The sequence below is a fragment of the Cyprinodon tularosa genome, unplaced genomic scaffold (assembly GCF_016077235.1).
Source record: "Cyprinodon tularosa strain WSP-4 unplaced genomic scaffold, ASM1607723v1 ctg276, whole genome shotgun sequence".
NCBI lineage: Eukaryota > Metazoa > Chordata > Actinopteri > Cyprinodontiformes > Cyprinodontidae > Cyprinodon > Cyprinodon tularosa.
In genome coordinates, this window is record NW_024038981.1 from 26,637 (window position 1) to 47,949 (window position 21,313).

Genomic DNA, 21,313 nt, shown 5'->3' on the forward strand with positions numbered 1-21,313 from the left:
ACTGTCATTTGTGGTTCTGCTGCCAATTTGCAACATTTATTTCATCACTCAATGTATTTTACATGCGATCTCAGTCAAATCACAATTGCCTCTTAATTCACATTATTTCTAATGATTACTATGAATCAGGAGTCACTGCAATGATCAGAGGAATGTATTGATATTAAAATCATGGAGATTGAACCCAGGACCTCATACATGCAAAGCATGCGCTCTATCACTGAGCTACATCCCCCATGTTAATGTCTTCAGTAAGATGTGTAAAGGAAAGAGTGCTATCACTATGCTCTACTCTTACAGAGCTGTGAGCTACATCCCTCCATGTAAAGCTCTTCAATAAAATGTATGAACAACAGAGTGCTATTGCTATGCACTACTTTTATAGTCTACTGGAAATATGTAATTTTGTAGGTTCCCCTAGTATGTAATAACACTGAATTGTTATTTGGAATAGCAATGAAACAGAGATCTCCCTTGTATCTTCCATTGTATCTCTTGGTAGTTGGTAGGATCCAATCCAAGTGACCAGAAGAAATTTATCCCTGTCCTGACCTCTAAGTATTAGCCCTAGGGGTCAAACTATTACCAAAGGAGGGTGGATCTGGCCTGAGTGACAAACCATTCGTAAATGAATCACAAACAACTGCAAGTTAAACAATGACGTCTTTATTCTAATAATTCAGGATTACAGAAATCTAACTTCTATTAGAAAATAAACCCGCGCTAGACTAAGTGACCAGTTTCAAAGAAAAATAATAAAACCATAAGAGTCAGTTTAACTGGCTTCTTAGATTGTCCAAGATAGGCCAGATGTTAATACATTCAATAGCGAAGGTCTTGTTGGTCTCTGTCTCCATCTCCCGATACGCTCTCGCCAGTGTCCGACCTTTCAGACATTTCACCATCTTTTTCTGAATCCTACATTGTAGCATGGCATAGACAATTCACGTTTGCAGTTTGAAGAACACCAGCTTACTTCTGATGACTTCCTTTAGCTAACCAATGAGTGTTTGCGTTATATGACTTATCCAATCACAGTGGTTTTCACTAGATGTGGATGGCGCCAATGATCTGAGTTTGATGGCGCACATGACCTGAAATAACTATTTATAAACATTGAACCGAAGCCAAGAGTAACGGGTAACGTTTGTTATAAAAGTGTAAGGAATTTTTGGTTGAGTAACAATGTAGGTATATTACAAGTTTGTGACAACATTTATAATAGTTAATGGTAAACCATTAGGCCCTAATGATTAGGGACTAGGTGTTATGAAAACAGGAGCTTTCTGAAGCGTCCTGGGTTCACAATGAGTGTGTAATTACTGCCATTAAGGGAGTGCACATGCTATCCTTGCTGTGTACATAATACAAAGGGTTTGATGCATATTTGTGACAATGGGCTTTCATGGGTTAAATTACTTTTATTGTGCAATTATTGTTAATGCCAGCCATCATGTTAAAGCATTAAGAAAGTTCTACATATGTATGAAACTATGGGTTCTGTCATTTACATGAAAGAATAGGAAACATTTTTGCCATGATAACTGTCATTTGTGGTTCTGCTGCCAATTTGCAACATTTCATCACTCAATTTATTTTACATGCGATCTCAGTCAAATTACAATTGCCTCTTAATTCACATTATTTCTAATTATTACTATAAATCAGGAGTCACTGCAATGATCAGAGGAATGTATTGATATTAAAATCATGGAGATGCTGGGGATTGAACCCAGGACCTCATACATGGCAATGGAAACATATAATTGTTAGTGTCAGCCATCGTGTTAAAGCATTAAGAAAGTTCTACATATGCGAGAAACTATGGGTTCTGTCGGAAGGAGATGGAAGCCTAAACATTGAAGTGTATAGGAAACCTACTCACACAGACCAGTATCTGCTTTTTGACTCACACCACCCACTGGAACACAAACTCTCAGTCATCAGAACCTTACAACACTGGGCAGAACATGTCCCTACTAAAACAGAAGGGAAGTACAAAGAACAGAAACACATCAAAGATGCTCTCCAAACCTGTGGATATCCAAACTGGGCATTTATCAAATCAGCAAGGAAATCCTAAAGACACATAACAGAAGATAGCGATGAGAAAATTAAATGCAAAAACATCACAATCCCTTATGTTGCTGAAGTGTCTGAAAAGCTCAAGAGGAGTTTCTCCAAACACAAAATCAAAGTACAATTCAAGCCAAACAAAACCCTTAAACAGAGGCTAATGCATCCTAAAGATAAAACCCCCAGACCGAATATGAGCAGAGTAGTATATGCTGTTCAGTGCAGCAAGGTATGCTATGATCTTTATATTGGAGAAACCAAACAACCTGTCCACAGATGCATGGCTCAACACAGAAGAGTGGAGTCCTCTAGACAAGACTCCGCAGTACATCTACACCTGGTGGACAAAGGACATTCTTTTGAGGACCAGAATGTTCACATTGTGGATAAAGAAAATATGTGGTTTGAGAGGGGCGTGAAGGAAGCCATCTATGTTAAGAGAGAAAATACAACTTTAAACAGAGGTGGTGGACTCAGATTCCAGATTCCAAAAACTTACAATTCCTTTATAGAGATGATCCCTTCCAGATATCACCACACCCCCCACCCCATCACAGAGGAGCAAAGCACCAACCCGCTCCAGACGGTGAACAATACCTCCTTAACGACCGACCCTTAACAATCATAGTCAGGTTTCAGGTATTACAGTAGACACTCCCCCCCTTTAACAACCAACCTTCAGAATCATAGACAGGTTTCAGATATTACAGGCTAACAATGGAACCAAACGACCCACTCATCGGTTTCTATTTGCATGTTTCCAAGCAATACAAGGCCTTGTCTATATAAGACTCAAACTCACTGCGGATCCAGACATTTGAATTGAGAAAGCTTCCTGTAGAGGTGGCAAAACATCTTCAAGTCTAGGAAACCAAGACCAGTGGATTTTTTTGAACTTTTACGGTATCGGTTCTGTCACTTGCACAGAAGAATAGGAAACATTTTATTGCATGATAACCAACATTTGCGGTTCTGCTGCCAATTTATTACATGACACTATTTATTTCACATGCCAATGTTAAATCACATTTTCTTCTTAATTCACATCATTTCTAGTCAGGAGTCACTATAATGATCAATTATTAAATTCATGGAGATGCTGGGGATTGAATCCAGGACCTCACACATGCAAAGCATGCCCTCTACCACTGAGCTACATCCCCCCTGTTAATGTCTTTAGTAAGCTGTGTAAAGGAAAGAGTGCTATCACTATGCCCTACTCTTATAGAGCTATGAGCTACATCCCTCCATGTAAAGCTCTTCAATAAAATGTGTGAACAACAGATTGCTATTGCTATGCACTACTTTTATAGTCTACTGGAAATATGTAATTTTGTAGGTTCCCCTAGTATGTAATAACACTGAATTGCTATTTGGAATAGCAATGAAACAGAGATCTCCCTTGTATCTTCCATTGTATCTCTAGGTAGTTGGTAGGATCCTATCCAAGTGACCAGAAGAAATTTCTCCCTGTTCCGACCTCTAAGTATTAGCCCTAGGGGTCAAACTATTACCAAAGGAGGGTGGATCTGGCCTGAGTGACAAACCATTCGTATATGAATCACAAACAACTGCAAGTTAAACAATGACGTCTTTATTCTAATAATTCAGGATTACAGAAATCTAACTTCTATTAGAAAATAAACCGCGCTAGACTAAGTGACCAGTTTCAAAGAAAAATAATAAAACCATAAGAGTCAGTTTAACTGGCTTCTTAGATTGTCCAAGATAGGCCAGATGTTAATACATTCAATAGCGGAGGTCTTGTTGGTCTCTGTCTCCATCTCCCGATACGCTCTCACCAGTGTCCGACCTTTCAGACATTTCACCATCTTTTTCTGAATCCTACATTGTAGCATGGCATAGACAATTCACGTTTGCAGTTTGAAGAACACCAGCTTACTTCTGATGACTTCCTTTAGCTAACCAATGAGTGTTTGCATTATATGACTTATCCAATCACAGTGGTTTTCACTAGATGTGGATGGCGCCAATGATCTGAGTTGGATGGCGCACATGACCTGAAATAACTATTTATAAACATTGAACCGAAGCCAAGAGTAACGGGTAACGTTTGTTATAAAAGTGTAAGGAATTTTTGGTTGAGTAACAATGTAGGTATATTACAAGTTTGTGACAACATTTATAATAGTTAATGGTAAACCATTAGGCCCTAATGATTAGGGACTAGGTGTTATGAAAACAGGAGCTTTCTGAAGCTTCCTGGGTTCACAATGAGTGTGTAATTACTGCCATTAAGGGAGTGCACATGCTATCCTTGCTGTGTACATAATACAAAGGGTTTGATGCATATTTGTGACAATGGGCGTCCATGGGTTAAATTACTTTTATTGTGCAATTATTGTTAATGCCAGCCATCATGTTAAAGCATTAAGAAAGTTCTACATATGTATGAAACTATGGGTTCTGTCATTTACATGGAAGAATAGGAAACATTTTTGGCATAACTGTCATTTGTGGTTCTGCTGCCAATTTGCAACATTTATTTCATCACTCAATGTATTTTACATGCGATCTCAGTCAAATCACAATTGCCTCTTAATTCACATTATTTCTAATGATTACTATAAATCAGGAGTCACTGCAATGATCAGAGGAATGTATTGATATTAAAATCATGGAGATTGAACCCAGGACCTCATACATGCAAAGCATGCGCTCTACCACTGAGCTACATCCCCCATGTTAATGTCTTCAGTAAGATGTGTAAAGGAAAGAGTGCTATCACTATGCTCTACTCTTACAGAGCTATGAGCTACATCCCTCCATGTAAAGCTCTTCAATAAAATGTGTGAACAACAGAGTGCTATTGCTATGCACTACTTTTATAGTCTACTGGAAATATGTAATTTTGTAGGTTCCCCTAGTATGTAATAACACTGAATTGTTATTTGGAATAGCAATGAAACAGAGATCTCCCTTGTATCTTCCATTGTATCTCTTGGTAGTTGGTAGGATCCAATCCAAGTGACCAGAAGAATTTTCTCCCTGTTCTGACCTCTAAGTATTAGCCCTAGGGGTCAAACTATTACCAAAGGAGGGTGGATCTGGCCTGAGTGACAAACCATTCGTATATGAATCACAAACAACTGCAAGTTAAACAATGACGTCTTTATTCTAATAATTCAGGATTACAGAAATCTAACTTCTATTAGAAAATAAACCCGCGCTAGAATAAGTGACCAGTTTCAAAGAAAAATAATAAAACCATAAGAGTCAGTTTAACTGGCTTCTTAGATTGTCCAAGATAGGCCAGATGTTAATACATTCAATAGCGAAGGTCTTGTTGGTCTCTGTCTCCATCTCCCGATACGCTCTCGCCAGTGTCCGACCTTTCAGACATTTCACCATCTTTTTCTGAATCCTACATTGTAGCATGGCATAGACAATTCACGTTTGCAGTTTGAAGAACACCAGCTTACTTCTGATGACTTCCTTTAGCTAACCAATGAGCGTTTGCGTTATATGACTTATCCAATCACAGTGGTTTTCACTAGATGTGGATGGCGCCAATGATCTGAGTTGGATGGCGCACATGACCTGAAATAACTATTTATAAACATTGAACCGAAGCCAAGAGTAACGGGTAACGTTTGTTATAAAAGTGTAAGGAATTTTTGGTTGAGTAACAATGTAGGTATATTACAAGTTTGTGACAACATTTATAATAGTTAATGGTAAACCATTAGGCCCTAATGATTAGGTACTAGGTGTGATGAAAACAGGAGCTTTCTGAAGCTTCCTGGGTTCACAATGAGTGTGTAATTACTGCCATTGAGGGAGTGCACATGCTATCATTGCTGTGTACATAATACAAAGGGTTTCATGCATATTTGTGACAATGGGCGTCCATGGGTTAAATTACTTTTATTGTGCAATTATTGTTAATGCCAGCCATCATGTTAAAGCATTAAGAAAGTTCTACATATGTATGAAACTATGGGTTCTGTCATTTATATGGAAAAATAGGAAACATTTTTGGCATGATAACTTTCATTTGGGGTTCTGCTGCCAATTTGCAACATTTATTTCATCACTCAATTTATTTTACATGCGATCTCAGTCAAATCAGTCAAATTGCCTCTTAATTCAAATTATTTCTAATGATTACTATGAATCAGGAGTCACCGCAATGATTAGAGGAATGTATTGATATTAAAATCATGGAGATGCTGGGGATTGAACCCAGGACCTCATACATGCAAAGCATGCGCTCTACCACTGAGCTACATCCCCCATGTAAGTGGCATGAACAAAATCTGAAAATCACAGAGTGCTATCTCTATGCTCTAGTCTTATAGTCCACTGGAAACATATAATTGTTAGTGTCAGCCATCATGTTAAAGCATTAAGAAAGTTCTACATATGGGAGAAACTATGGGTTCTGTCGGAAGGAGATGGAAGCCTAAACATTGAAGTGTATAGGAAACCTACTTACAAAGACCAGTATCTCCTTTTTAACTCACACCACCCACTGGAACACAAACTCTCAGTCATCAGAACCTTACAACACTGAGCAGAACATGTCCCTACTAAAACAGAAGGGAAGTACAAAGAACAGAAACACATCAAAGATGCTCTCCAAACCTGTGGATATCCAAACTGGGCATTTATCAAATCAGCAAGGAAATCCAAAAGACACATAACAGAAGATAGCGATGAGAAAATTGAACGCAAAAACATCACAATCCCTTATGTTGCTGAAATGTCTGAAAAGCTCAAGAGGAGTTTCTCCAAACACAAAATCCAAGTACAATTCATCATTTCTAATCAGGAGTACCTATAATGATCAAATTAAATTCATGGAGATGCTGGGGATTGAACCCAGGACCTCATACATGCAAAGCATGCGCTCTACCACTGAGCTACATCCCCCATGTAAACGGCGTCAATGAGATGTGTAAACGAAAGTGCTATCACTATGCTCTACTCTTATAGAGCTATGAGTTGCATCCCTCCATGTAAAGCTCTTCAATAAAATGTGTGAACAACAGATTGCTATTGCTATGCACTACTTTTATAGTCTACTGGAAATATGTAATTGTGTAGGTTCCCCTGTACTATGTAATAACACTGAATTGTTATTTGGAATAGCAATGAAACAGAGATCTCCCTTGTATCTTCCATTGTATCTCTTGGTAGTTGGTAGGATCCAATCCAAGTGACCAGAAGAATTTTCTCCCTGTTTTGACCTCTAAGTATTAGCCCTAGGGGTCAAACTATTACCAAACTATTATCTGACCTCTGGGTATTACACCCAACAGTTTTGTTAAACACAGTGAAACAGAATATTTATTCCAGGTGTACTTTTTTTTTTGCTTTTTCGTTATACTATTTATGAGTGAAAATGACTTTTACTTAAGTCTTTATAAATTGAAAGAAAGAAGCAGAGCTTGCCATCATTAAACTAGCTAGAAAGGAAGCATTCCCAGCTGAGATCAAAAGACTCAAGCAAAAGCAGGAAATTGTCAAGACCAAAGAAAGTAAGCTACAGAAGTTAAGCCCCTTCCTGGACGAAGAAGGGATCCTCAGCGTGGGAGGACGTCTAGGTCAAGCTGCACTACACCCACACATAAAGCATCCAGCAATTTTTCCACAGAAAAGCCACATATCGTCCTTACTCATCAAGCACCACCACGAAAAGATCCAACACCAAGGACGTGGAATGACAACAAACGCACTCAGAGCTAATGGATGGTGGATCCTGGGATGCAGCAGTGCTGTCTCGTCACACATCTACAAATGTGTGAAGTGCCGAATGTACAGACGACGCACCGAAGAACAAAGAATGGGCGACTTACCTCAAGATCGAATGGAAGCAGCTCCACCTTTCACGTACACTGGAATGGATTGCTTCGGCCCAATCGGCATTAAAGAAGGAAGAAAGGATCTCAAAAGATATGGACTCATACTTACCTGTCTATGTTCAAGATCCATTCACATAGAAGTAATCGACGATATGACAACCGACGCATTCATCAATGCACTCAGATCATTCATTGCCATCAGAGGAAACGTTCGCCAACTGAGATGTGACCAAGTGACTAATTTCGTTGGTGCAAGGAGAGAGTTTGCAGAACTCATGAAAGGAATGAATGAAGAGAGACTGAAGGCTCTAGGATGTGAGTTCCTCATGAATACTCCTGCGGCAAGTCACATGGGCGGCATATGGGAGAGGCAGATAAGAACGATAAGGAGCATCTTGACTGCAGTTCTGGACCAGTCTGCACAAAGGCTCGACAGCACCTCTCTCCGGACTTACCTGTATGAAGTCATGTCCATCATCAACAGCCGGCCACTTACCGCTGAACATCTGAACGACCCATCTGGACCTGAACCACTAACCCCGAACCACATTCTGACTATGAAATCAACAATCATTCTTCCCCCACCTGGACAATTTGTCAAACAAGATCTCTATCTACAAAAGAGGTGGCGCCGAGTCCAGTATTTGGCCAATGAGTTTTGGAACAGATGGAGGAAAGAATATCTTCTCAACCTGCAACCAAGACAGAAGTGGTGTAAAACCAGAAGGAACTCAAAGGTCAATGACATCGTCCTTCTCCATGACGAACAGACACCACGCAACAAATGGAAACTAGCAAGAGTCACTGAAGTCTACCCAGGGAAAGATGGTAGGGTCAGAAAGCTGAAGCTGCTAGTTAGCCACACCACATACGATAGCAAAGGGAAAGCTACAACGAGTACAGTGTATTTAGAGAGACCTATACACAAAGTTGTTACTTTGATAGAAGCAGATTAGATGCAATACAGTGAGTTTATTTAGCACGTACTTACCTTTGAGAAATGTCCTTTGATGATATGATATGGTACCTGCTATAACTCTAAGAAATCCCACATACTGTTAGTTTGTGTAATTTGGTGGGAGTGTAAATGTATCCATGATGATGCAGACAGTTTATTGATATAATTCATTGATATTGATATATGTATATATAGTTATTTACATTTCATATTAATTATTGTAAATATGATTGTATCTTTATATTGTTTTACTGAGTGACACATGGTTTGATTTATTTATGATTATTCTCATGATTATATCTACAAGCTTGTTCTTGCGCTGTTTTGAGAAGACGTTATTTCACAAACGTCCGTCTTTCATGGAAATCAACGGAGGTTTTTCACATTACTCACAAACATTATAAGCTGAAGTTTGTTGAGTAAAAACCAAGGACAGCATCAAGGACAATCACCTCTTAATTCACGGATAATTCCCTCATTGTGGTATGCAGCCAACGAGTTTTCACGGTGCTAATGAAGATTTGGAGGCTTCATTAAATCAGTTCAAGAAATCCATTTGTGCTCGTCGTGCCTGAGGGGAATTACACAACAGTTTATATGAATTGAAAGCTCAATTTTCCGACTATTTTGAAAAATTGTTTGAGATTGGTCCAAGGTTGAGGGAGATCTCATTGGTCTCTGTCTCCATCTCCCAATACCCTCTCGCCTGTGTCCTAACTTTCAGACATTTCAACATCTTTTTCTGAATCCTTCATTGTAGCATGGCATAGACAATTAATGTTTGCAGTTTGAAGAACACCTGCTTGCTTCTGATGATAGCTTTAGCTATGAAAACAGGAGCTTTCCGAAGCTTTCTAGGTTAAAACTAAGTGTGTGATAACTGCCATTCATACAAAGGGTTTGTTGCATATTTGTAACAATGGGTGTCCATGGGTTAAATTACTTTTATTGTGCAATTATTGTTAATGGCAGCCATCATGTTAAAGCATTAAGAAAGTTCTACATATGTATGAAACTATGGGTTCTGTTATTTGCAAGGAAGAATAGGAAACATTTTTTGCATGATAACCAACATTTGCAGTTCTGCTGCTAATTTGCAACATTTATTTCATGACACAATTTATTTTACATGCGATGTCAGTCAAATCACATTTGCCTCTTAAATCATATTATTTCTAATGATTACTATGAATCAGGAGTCACTATAATGATCAGATAAATATATTGATATTAAAATCAATGCGAAGCATGCGCTCTACCACTGAGCTACATCCCCCATGAAATAGTCATGAACAAAATCTGAAAAGAATAGAGTGCTATCACTATACTCTAGTCTTATAGTCTACTAGAAAAATATAATTGTGTAGGTTCTACAAGTATGGAATAACACTGAATTGTTATTTGGAATAGCAATGAAACAGAGATCTGCCTTGTATCTTCCATTGTATCTCTTCGTAGTGGGTAGGATCCGATTCAAGTGACCAGAAGAATTTTCTCCCTGCTCTGACCTCTGGGTATTACACCCAACAGTTTTGTGAAACTCAGTGATACAGAATATTTATTCCAGGTCTACATTTTTTTTTGCTTTTTCATTATACTATTTATGACTGAAAATGACTTTTACTTAAGTCTTTTTAAATTGAAAGCTAAAATTTCCACTATTTTGAAAAAAATTTTGAGATAGGGCCAAGGATGAGGGAGGTCATGTTCGTCTCGGTCTCCATCTCCCAATACGTTCTCACCTGTGTCCGACCTTTCAGACATTTCACCATCTTTTTCTGAATCCTACATTGTAGCATGGCATAGACAATTCACTTTTGTAGTTTGAAGAACACCTGCTTGCTTCTGATGATTTACTTTAGCTAACCAATGAGTGTTTGCGTTATATGACTTATCCAATCACAGTGGTTTTCACTAGATGTGGATGGCGCCAATGATCTGAGTTGGATGGCGCACATGACCTGAAATAACTATTTATAAACATTGAACCGAAGCCAAGAGTAAAGAGTAACGTTTGTTATAAAAGTGTAAGGAATTTTTGGTTGAGTAACAATGTAGGTATATTACAAGTTTGTGACAACATTTATAATAGTTAATGGTAAACCATTAGGCCCTAATGATTAGGGACTAGGTGTGATGAAAACAGGAGCTTTCTGAAGCTTCCTGGGTTCACAATGAGTATGTAATTACTGCCACATAGCACATGCTATCCTTGCTGTGTACATAATACAAAGGGTTTGAGGCATATTTGTAACAATGGGCGTCCATGGGTTAAATTACTTTTATTGTGGAATTATTTTTAGTGCCAGCCATCATGTTAAAGCAAAAAAAAAGTTCTACATATGGAAGAAACCATGGGTTCTATAATTTGCACAGAAGAATAGGAAACATTTTATTGCATGATATCCAACATCTGTGGTTCTGCTGCTAAATTGCAACATTTATTTTGTGACACAATTTCACATGCAATCTCAGTCAAATAACCTTTGTTTCATTCACATTTAATGTTTACTATGAATCAGGAGTCACTATAATGATCAGAGGAATGTATGGATATTAAAGTCATGGAGATGCTGGGGATTGAACCCAGGACCTCATACATGCGAAGCATGCGCTCTACCACTGAGCTACATCCCCGATGAAATTGGAATGAACAAAATGCGAAAATGACAGAGTGCTATCACTATGCTCTAGTCTTATAGTCCACTGGAAAAATGTAATTGTGTAGGTTCCACTGTAGTATGGAATAACACTGAATTGTTATTTGGAATAGCAATGAAACAGAGATCTCCCTTGTATCTTCCATTGTATCTCTTCGTAGTGGGTAGGATCCAATCCAAGTGACCAGAAGAATTTTCTCCCTGCTCTGACCTCTAGGTATTACACCCAACTGTTTTGTTAAACTCAGTGATACAGAATATTTATTGTAGGTGTCTGTTTTTTTGCTTTTTCATTATACTATTTATGAGTGAAAATTACTTTTGCTTAGGTCTGAAACAGAATAGATGATTCCCCTTTTTCATTAAAACGAGTCATAAGCAGTGGTGTCAAAAGTACACACATTTGTTCCTTAAGTAGAAGTATAGTTACTGCAGTTTAAAAGCACTCTGGTAAAAGTTGAAGTATCAACTTGACCTCTTTACTCAAGTGAAATACATGTGCTCCAAAAAATACTCAGTTTAAAAGTATAAAGTAACCTTTAAAGACAAACAGCCAGATGCCTCTTTATAAATTGAAAGCTAAATTTTTCGACTATTTTGAAAAATTCCTTGAGATAGGGCCAAGGATGAAGAAGGTCTTGTTGGTCTCTGTCTCCATCTCCCAATACGCTCTCACCTGTGTCCGACCTTTCAGACATTTCAACATCTTTAGATGATGTGGATGGCGCCAATGATCAGCAATGGTTGGCACACATGACTTAACATAAATATTTATAAACATTAAACCAAAGCCAAGAGTAACGAGTAACGTTTGTTTTAAAAGTGTAAGGCATTTTAGGTTGCGTAACAATGTAGGTACATTAGAGCATATTGAGGCATATTTGTAACAATGGGCCTAGGTGTGATGAAAACAGGAGATCTCAGTCAAATCACATTTTCTTCTTAATTCACATCATTTCTAATCAGGAGTCACTATAATGATCGAATATTAAATTGATGGAGATGCTGGGGATGAAACTAGGACCTCATACATGCAAAGCATGCACTCTACCACTGAGCTACATCCCCAATATTGATGTAAATAATAAAACCTGAAAAGCACAAACTGCTATCACTATTATGTAGGTTTACCTGCATTCCTTCGCATCTTCCTCCTCTCTGCCTGCTCAGACGCATCTATTCCTCCCCAAAATCTGAAAAGGACAGACTGCTATCACTATGCTCTAGTCTTATAGTTCACTGGGAAAATATAATGGTGTAGGTTCCCGCTCAGCTTCTTTTCATCCAATGAAAGCGTTTGTTCCAATGAAAGCATTCGTTCTTCCGGTTATCTTGAATTATCTCAAATAAACTTCAGTAAAACAGTTATTAGATCAATGCCTCATCCATCTCTTTTGCCTGCTATTGACATGGATTTAAATTTGCTCTTTTAAAAGAAAAATAAGGAGAATATTTCAGATTCAAGTATGGTACAACATTATATAGATTAAAAAAATATTATGGATATGTTAATTTTTTTATGGATGCTTCAAAATATACTAATATTAGGAATGGTGTTTTGTTTTAGTTCCAGAATTTATTTTTAAATCGGGTAAAAGAATCAGTGATCAGTAATGCTTTCAATGCTTTCATTGGATGAAAAGAAGCTGAGCGTGATTGGCTGATGGTATGCTTCATCTACATATATTGCTGAAGTTGCGAGCGCAGAGAGTCCAGCAAGCGGAGAAACAGCTGGGTGCACAGCTGGTGTTGAGCGCGGAGAGAGCAGGTAGAGCGCGAGCAGAGATGAAACTGGTGCGAGAACAGTGTGTTGAGAGGGTTTTTCAGAGTTGAGCGCGCGCCAGACAGGTTTTGCGCGCGCGCGTGTTGTCTCACTGCGCGCTCGGATTGGTTCCTTCGCGCTCAAACCGATGGCACAAATATCTCTCCATACACCTGATAGGAGCGCTGGATGCCGTTGGTGTTCATGTTGCAAATGTTCTCAAGCTAAGCTTTGAGCACAAAGAAAGCTTGGAAGAAGAGAAGAGCCAGGAGGCCGAGGAACTGCAGGCCTCTCCAGTTCTGACTGCAGGTTCAGAGTCTAAGGCTTTTACAGAATTTAAGTCTCATAACCTGAAAAAAGAAGCTCAATATTTGTCATTTTATTTCCTGGTTTGTGTTTTTCTTGTCTGTGTTCAGCTGCAGCTGGGAAGGCAGATATTTGATGGCGTCGCCAACCTCATCTATGACTCTGTGGAGATGCGCCGGCAGTATCAGCACTACAGAGACCATGTCCAGCTCATCCATATACCCACTGTTGTCACAATGGATTCACAGCCTGCAGAGGTACATTTACAGCACTGCTCAGAGGTTTACAAGGAAAACTGCTTTAAAGGGCGTTTGAATTGTTTATTTCAGCTGGTCCTCGTTTTATTAGTGGACTATAAATATATTATTACACAAAAACTGATTTAAATTTGAAATCAAAAGCTGCATAAGTTGCTGTTTTTACTCTAAATAAGAGATTCAACGTTTTACACAAAGCCTACAAAACTAATTTATTAAAACTACATCGTTTGTTTCCATTAACAAGCCTCTAGTATAATTATGAAGTAACTTTTGACCATGAAATTAAAAACTTCATTCAAATAGGCTGTTTTCTGATGTTTTGGACATGGATCTCTTTAAAACATAGTCCACACATTACCAATAGGTTGAGGTTTCAAAAATGTTCATCTCTTCTTTTCACGCATCCAACTGTTGATTTAGGTTGAAATTGAATTTAATTGGCCGACTCACTTTATGCACTGCACCAGTATCATGAGCCGAGCATGCACCCATGGCATGATGCTGCCACCACCATGCTCGACTATTGGAGCTGTGCAGATAAATGTGGGCAGATGACAATTGTAGTTGGGGTTGTAGGTGTACAGCAGCAGCTTCTTTCTTGCCAGTGCTGTCCTGGTCCACATTGAGCTTAAAATCACTTCTTTGTGGACAGACTTTGGTGTTAAGGAGAGTATCCCAGTGATTGTGGACCTGGTTGCTTTCTCTCTTTTTACTTAATGAAACTATTGATCTAACATGAAGAAAAATGGCTCAATGTTTATTGTTTGTAATTTTAGTCATATTTCTTGCAAATGTTGATCAAATACTTTAAGGTTTTAGCTACAGGTCATAAAACGGTATTAGCAGAGGATGGTTTCGATCCATCGACGCTTCCGCTGCGCCACTCTGCTGTGCTGATGTTGCATTGATGCAATCAGACAGTCATTTCTGCCAATGATTTATTATTGATTTTCTTCATATGTTCAAAATAGGAGGTATTCAGAGGGGCCACATGTGTATAGATGTAATTCATCGACACCTTGCAAAACAGGAAATAGGTTTAAGACCCAGTCTTGGCAGAAATTTATTTTAATTTACCTAACCTTTATTATTTTTACGTTCCAATATTGTATATAATACATTGTTTAAAAAAAAAAAAATCTACCTACTTCTGCATGCATAGCAGGACCTATGATTAAATGATATAGCATCAGTATGTGCTCTAAATTATACAACCAAAAAACATGCTATAATAAATTAACAATTAAAAATACATCTGAATTATTTTTGTTTAGTTTTATTTCTCATAGGATTTTCTTTGAGTGTGTTGAAAACGGGAGTTATTACAATATTTTGAGACTTTAATAGAAATCAATACAATACATTTGCTTTTACCTCTAAAAAAATAATCTTACACACAGAAACCTCCTTTATGGCAGATGTATGTGGAGTCAATAAGCAAATTTCTTATTATTGTTTTAAAAAATAGAAAAAATGATCAAACAGACAGAAATATATATCGAACTAGTAAATCCATCCATTCATTTTCCATCACGCTTATCCCAAGCAGGTCGCAAGGGGTGCTGGTGCCTATCTCCAGCTGTCTATGGGCAAAAGGCAGGTAGAACTACTAAATATATTTCTAAATAAAAAAATTGTAAAAATGGTAATAATTAGGATGAATGGATGATTGCATGTGTACATAATTGTTATATAATAAATAAAGTTGCTTTTTTTTTTACAAATAAAATTTTATATTTCTATAAAAAAAATAAAAAAAACATCTAGATTTCAGATCAATGCAGAAACTAGATGTTTCTTATAAATGTGGCAAAACAGCTTGCAATAGAGCTGTTTAGATCCCCAGCCATGTAATTTTGAGTTTTAACAGCCAAATTTATCTGGTAGAAACAAAAAATAATGGAATAATGCAGCAACTTTGACAATAAGGTACAGCTTGATATAAGAACGGTTTGAGCAAAAAGAACAGCATGTTGGAATTGCACCTCGAATGAGTTTGATTACAGCCCTACAAAATAAAAGACTACAAAGACAAAACATGTAATTTCAAACTGATATAGGCAGCAATTTGACAAATCCGTTTGTTTCCAGTCTTTAAAATTAGCAAGGAGTAGAAAAATCTGTGACATCACATAGAATTACTAAATATATTACTAATAAACAGTATAGCAGTGGTACAATTACATGCATGAAAACAAGCATAGTAAGTTAAAATGATGACATCAGAAGTGTTATAAAATATTCCATATTTTAATGTTCAACCAACAAGCATGACTAACATTTTTCCAATAATAAATCTTTAAAATAGTTTGTGTTTCCAGCAATGCTCCTTAGTACCGTATTTTTACGACTATAAGGCGCACTTAAACGTCTTTTTTTTCCCTCAAAATGTGCGGTGCGCCCTATGGTGCGGTGCGCCCTATGTGTGTTGTAACTGCGACTTTTGAGACCACTTCATTGAGGAGATGATGAAAGAGTGGCTGAATGTAAGGAGACCAGGTGTTTTTTTTTTCCACCCCTCACAATCGCTGTTAATATGTAACTCCATGCGTGCCCATCTCACAGCTGATGTGAAAAACATGGGGAAACAAATTAACCCTGTGCTCGCTGTTCAACCGCTCGACATCGGTGTGAACCGGACCCAGCAAGTGCAGCAGAAGCAGCGAGTTTACATGCAAAGTCAATGGTTGACGCGCGTATAAGGCTGGGTGGCTCCGTATGGATGCGTGGCTGAGGCAGGTGTATCTGAGAAGACTAGGTGTTTTTTTCCACGCATCACCATTGCTGCGTGCCCATCTCACAGCCGATGTGAAAAAAAAGGTGAATCAAATGAACGCTGTGCTCGCCGTTATCCCGGGGGTCTGACAAAGGAGCTTCCACCGCTCGACATCGGTGTGACGCGGCCGTTCAAAGTAAGGCTGCGAGCGGCGTGGGAGCGATGGATGACAGACTGAGACCACAGTTTCAGGAAAAGTGGGAGGCAGCGCCGGGCAAGTTACGCCACCGTTTGCGGATGGATTGTAGATGCTTGGACTAACGTATCTGCTGGCTCTGTTGTTCAAGCTTTTGCAAAAGCCGGCATTATTTCTGAGGAGCTGCGCTGCACGGAAAGTGACTGACAGCGCAGAAGGGGAAACTGGCATGTCGGATTTAGCGCAGCTGTTTAATTCAGAAACAGAGGATGAGGACTTTGAGGGGTTTGATTAATACTCTGTAATAAATACTTGAATAAAGCACAATCATACTCAGTTTTGCTCCCGCTGTATTTTTCTACCTGAAAACTTAATTCAACAGCAGCCTCTGGGCCGCGGGGCATACGGGCTCACCTCCGCAGGTGTTTTTTCATCTAAATAATCTAAATCTTTTTAAGTGATAAAGCCCACCTGAAAATTTAATCATTGCAGTCAGTTCATCCAGATTATTATCCTGCCTATGTTTTAAGTTAATTTATGCGTCAATAAACGAAGAAGAAGGGGAAACTGGCATGTCGGATTTAGCGCAGCTGTTTAATTCAGAAACAGAGGATGAGGACTTTGATGGGTTTGATTAATACTCTGTAATAAATACATTAATAAAGCACAATCATACTCAGTTTTGCTCCCGCTCTATTTTTCTACCTGAAAACTTAATTCAACAGCAGCCTATGGGCCGCGGGGCATCCGGACTCACCTCCGCAGGTGTTTTTTCATCTAAATAATCTAAATCTTTTTAAGTGAGAAAGTCTACCTGAAAATTTAATCATTGCAGTCAGTTCATCCAGATTATTATCCTGCCTATGTTTTAAGTTAATTTATGCCTCAATAAACTGTATCAGAGGAGTAATCACAGCCCTGTGTCATCAGCATGCCGGTTCCCAGGTTTGAATAATACTTTGTAATAAATACACCTTGCAGCTTTATTTCCTGTGATCAGTGGGAATAAAGTAGTTTTAATATGTTTTTAAGTGGGAAAATCCACCTGAGAGGACATGTACCTGTATATAAAAAACGCGCCCTATAGTCCGGTGCGCCTTATGTGTGTGTTAAATACAGAAATGGCACACATAACTGAGACTGCGCCTTTTAGTCCGGTGCGCCTTATGGTCGTGAAAATACGGTAAATACATTATTCTGTCTTTGCCACTAAATTAGATGAAACAGCGCCACTTCCCGTAGTGGTCATATAGTGTATTACATCCGTAGTGGTTTAGGACTACCATAGGAAATGAATGGGAAACTGTTTAGGGCGGTTAAGCTAAACAAATCTCAGGGATGAAGGTTCGAGTCCTGGTCTTGGCAGAAGTTTACAACATTTTTTTTTTCCTGAGGGTCCAGGTTCAACCTCCAGCCCAGTGTTATTTAATGTCGTTCTACAGGCAGCTCTAATATTCTCACTTGTTTCTATTGCTGGGAATTGTTAGAGGTTGCAGTGATAAAAATTGCAGAGCCTGTTATTATTTTATTTTATAACCAAACTGCTACAATGATTCTCCAATTATGAATCACTCTGAATTATTTTGTTTACGTTTCATTATGATAAAATTTTCTTGGTGTGTCTTGAAAACAGGAGTTATTACTATATTATGAAGCTTTAGTAAAAATAAAAAAAACGATCACAATACACAGATACCTCCTTTGTGACATTTTAATAAAATCAAGCAAATTTGTTTTTATTTTGTTCTTCAAAAAGAGAAACAACAGTTCAAATACACACAGATATATAAATGTTATCTGAGTATAAAATTTTAATTATTTTTGATGGATAATTACATATGCATATATTAGTTAACTAATGTATTATATCATAACAAATAAAGATAGAAAATAATATCTCTCTTTAAAAATAAATCCGTATTTTATACATTAGCTCAATGCAGAAAATCTGTGTTTCTTATTGTGGCAAAACCAGCTTCTAATAGAGCTGTTTAGATCTGCAGCCATGTGATTTTAAGCTTAGACAACAAATTTCTCAGCTAGAATAACAGAAATGATGGGATAATGTTGCACATTTGACAATAACATAATATGTGATAGGGGAGCAGTTGGGGGAAAAGCAACAGCATGCCAGAAATGCACCTTGACTAGTTTGGTTACAAGCTCTACAAAAAAGAAAAAAACTACAAAGACAAAACATGTCATATCAAGCGATATTAAGCAACTATTTGCTTAATATCGCTTGATATCAAAGTATCAAGTCAAGTATCGAAGCAAATATATTGATTATAATCAGGGATCTAGAGCATTTACTTTATTAGCATTAGCATTCATTTAGGTATAGCAAGGAATGAAACAATAAGTGACATCACATAACTAAATAACTTATTAAATACCAGGGCAGTGGTATAGTTAAATGCAGGAACACAAGTTAAAAAGCAGGAACAATGTTTCCTCTTTGCTGGTAAATACAGAGCAACAGCGCCACTTCCCCTAGTGGTCATATAGTGTATTACAGCCGTAGTGGTTTAGGACTACCATAGGAAATGAATGGGAAACTGTTTAGGGAGGTTTAGCTAAATATTGCTGTGTTCAAGATGTTGGTAGCATGTAAGAGTGAATGCTGTCAGGTGAGGATGTTTTTAAATGTATATCAAATCTTTCCTTACACCATCTACTGAATCTAGTCATTAATATTTACCATGTGTTTTTGCTGTGTCTGCGTTGTGTCTGCTGTTCTCCAGACCCGACTCAGGAAAAGGCAACTAGTCAGAGATCAGGGCCCACGGAGCGATTGGACAGAGTTATTGAGGAGATTTCATCCAATCATGTACTGATCACACACCAGGAAACCCAGGAAAAGGCGTCCGCTTCGACATGAGGGATCCCACTGTTCTGTATCCGCAGCATTGGTGGTTCAGTGGTAGAATTCTCGCCTGCCACGCGGGAGGCCCGGGTTCGATTCCCGGCCAATGCAACAGATCCTTTTTCTTTTGAGCAGGGGGTCTCATGTTCCAGCACGTAGGACAGACTAGCACTTTAAAATCCATCAATCCAATCTATTCCTGCTATTTTGGCACCACCATGGTGCCTCTAAAAGCAGCTTACACATAGAGCTCCAGCTCTTACGTAAACACCGGGGGAGGGTCGGGAACGCCGCTCTGTGGGCAGACTGCAGGACAGGAAAGCTGTTACTTCCTTTGTTTTTATCTTTAAGCCTGACGGTGTTATAAACCTGATAAGAGGAGAGAAGTTTGTTTTTTTAGTTGCTAGCAACAACCGTTAAACTGATTCCAGCAGATCACCAGCTAACGGTTTGCTTTAGAGCAGATGTGCATGAGAAAGAATGTGGGAGTTCCTCCTGAAGCTGAATCATAGGTTAGTACCAATGGATGTCCACCAGATGGAGCTAAATTAAAGTGAATAAAGTAGAATTTTGCTGGGATATCAGATGTTTATTTTTCTCACTCACTTATTTAGATGCATTTCTTTAGGAGTTTGTGCCTTGTTATGTGTATAAATAAACAAATGGCAACTGAAAACAGTCCTGAACCTTTACAGTTAGAGCTGCAGTGGAAATGCCATTGGAAAGGGCCAAATTCATTTCAATAGGGGTGGCCAGTCAAAAACAGATGTACACTGAGGGGTGGCCTGAATGCGGATAGGCACCAGAACCTCGGGCTCAATCTACACTGTTCCAACAGGAACGAGCACAACATCCATGTTTTCTAAATAAAGACAATCTATACTTTCCTACAGCCTTTGCTAACAAATAGACACATATATTTAAACATCCATGCTGTCTAAATAAAAGGTAGTAAATGGTAGTGGACAAAATTTTTTTCCCATTTTCATTACTTACCTACTTTTAATCAAAAAAATTTCTGCATAAAATTAACATTTACATGTACTAATATCCTATCCTAAATCTATGATTTCACTGATGACTTGCACAGAATTTTCTCTTTACCCCATATAACACAAAATTTAGTTCTGAGGTGAGCATGGATTCTGTATTTATCAATTTTAATGTTTGTATTTTGATGTGCATAATTAACCGCAGCATATTAGTTGTCAAGTAATTTTTAATAAATGAAAAATGTAAATATTTAATAAGTCTGAAAGTATTACTGCTGCTACCTTCTGTTTTAGAGGGCGAAATAAATGGTAGGGGTGGCCAATGATTGGCTAAGAGGGGCCATGGCCACCCCTGGCCCCCCATCTAGCTCCACCCCTGGCTGAGGGCTTTCTTTAAGAGTAGCTCCACAGTTAATCCTAAATTCACCACCATGCAGTGCCTTGACACCCCACTGGGTGGTGACCACCACATTGATGAAAACCTCCCCTGTAAAAGGAAAAACTCCTGGTTCATGTCTGGTCTTTTTCTTTTTGTTTTGTATTTATTTTAAAAATTTTAAATTTAGTCAGCCATTTCCATTTAAAAGCTTGTGCGCTGCAAAAGTTTTTTTTTTTTTTTTTTGCTTGAATGAAGAAATTAATGCATACAAAATTCAAGAATCAGCCCACACAACACTTTTAAGAAAACATGTC

General features: G+C 38.2%; 1 long non-coding RNA gene and 4 other non-coding genes across 5 annotated transcripts; 2 read left to right on the plus strand and 3 right to left on the minus strand.

Annotated features, from left to right (window-relative positions):
* Positions 1-6,261: 6,261 nt before the first annotated feature.
* trnaa-ugc lies at positions 6,262-6,333 on the minus strand. Its single transcript has one exon. It is a non-coding gene; the product is annotated as a tRNA-Ala (tRNA).
* A 567-nt stretch (positions 6,334-6,900) lies between these two features.
* trnaa-ugc lies at positions 6,901-6,972 on the minus strand. The gene has a single exon. It is a non-coding gene; the product is annotated as a tRNA-Ala (tRNA).
* Positions 6,973-11,427: 4,455 nt separating this feature from the next.
* Positions 11,428-11,499, minus strand: trnaa-cgc. Its single transcript has one exon. It is a non-coding gene; the product is annotated as a tRNA-Ala (tRNA).
* A 1,880-nt stretch (positions 11,500-13,379) lies between these two features.
* On the plus strand, positions 13,380-20,196 carry LOC119786656. The gene is made up of 3 exons (XR_005281218.1): positions 13,380-13,593; positions 13,701-13,847; positions 19,507-20,196. It is a non-coding gene; the product is annotated as an uncharacterized LOC119786656 (long non-coding RNA).
* On the plus strand, positions 19,669-19,739 carry trnag-gcc. Its single transcript has one exon. It is a non-coding gene; the product is annotated as a tRNA-Gly (tRNA).
* Positions 20,197-21,313: the final 1,117 nt, after the last annotated feature.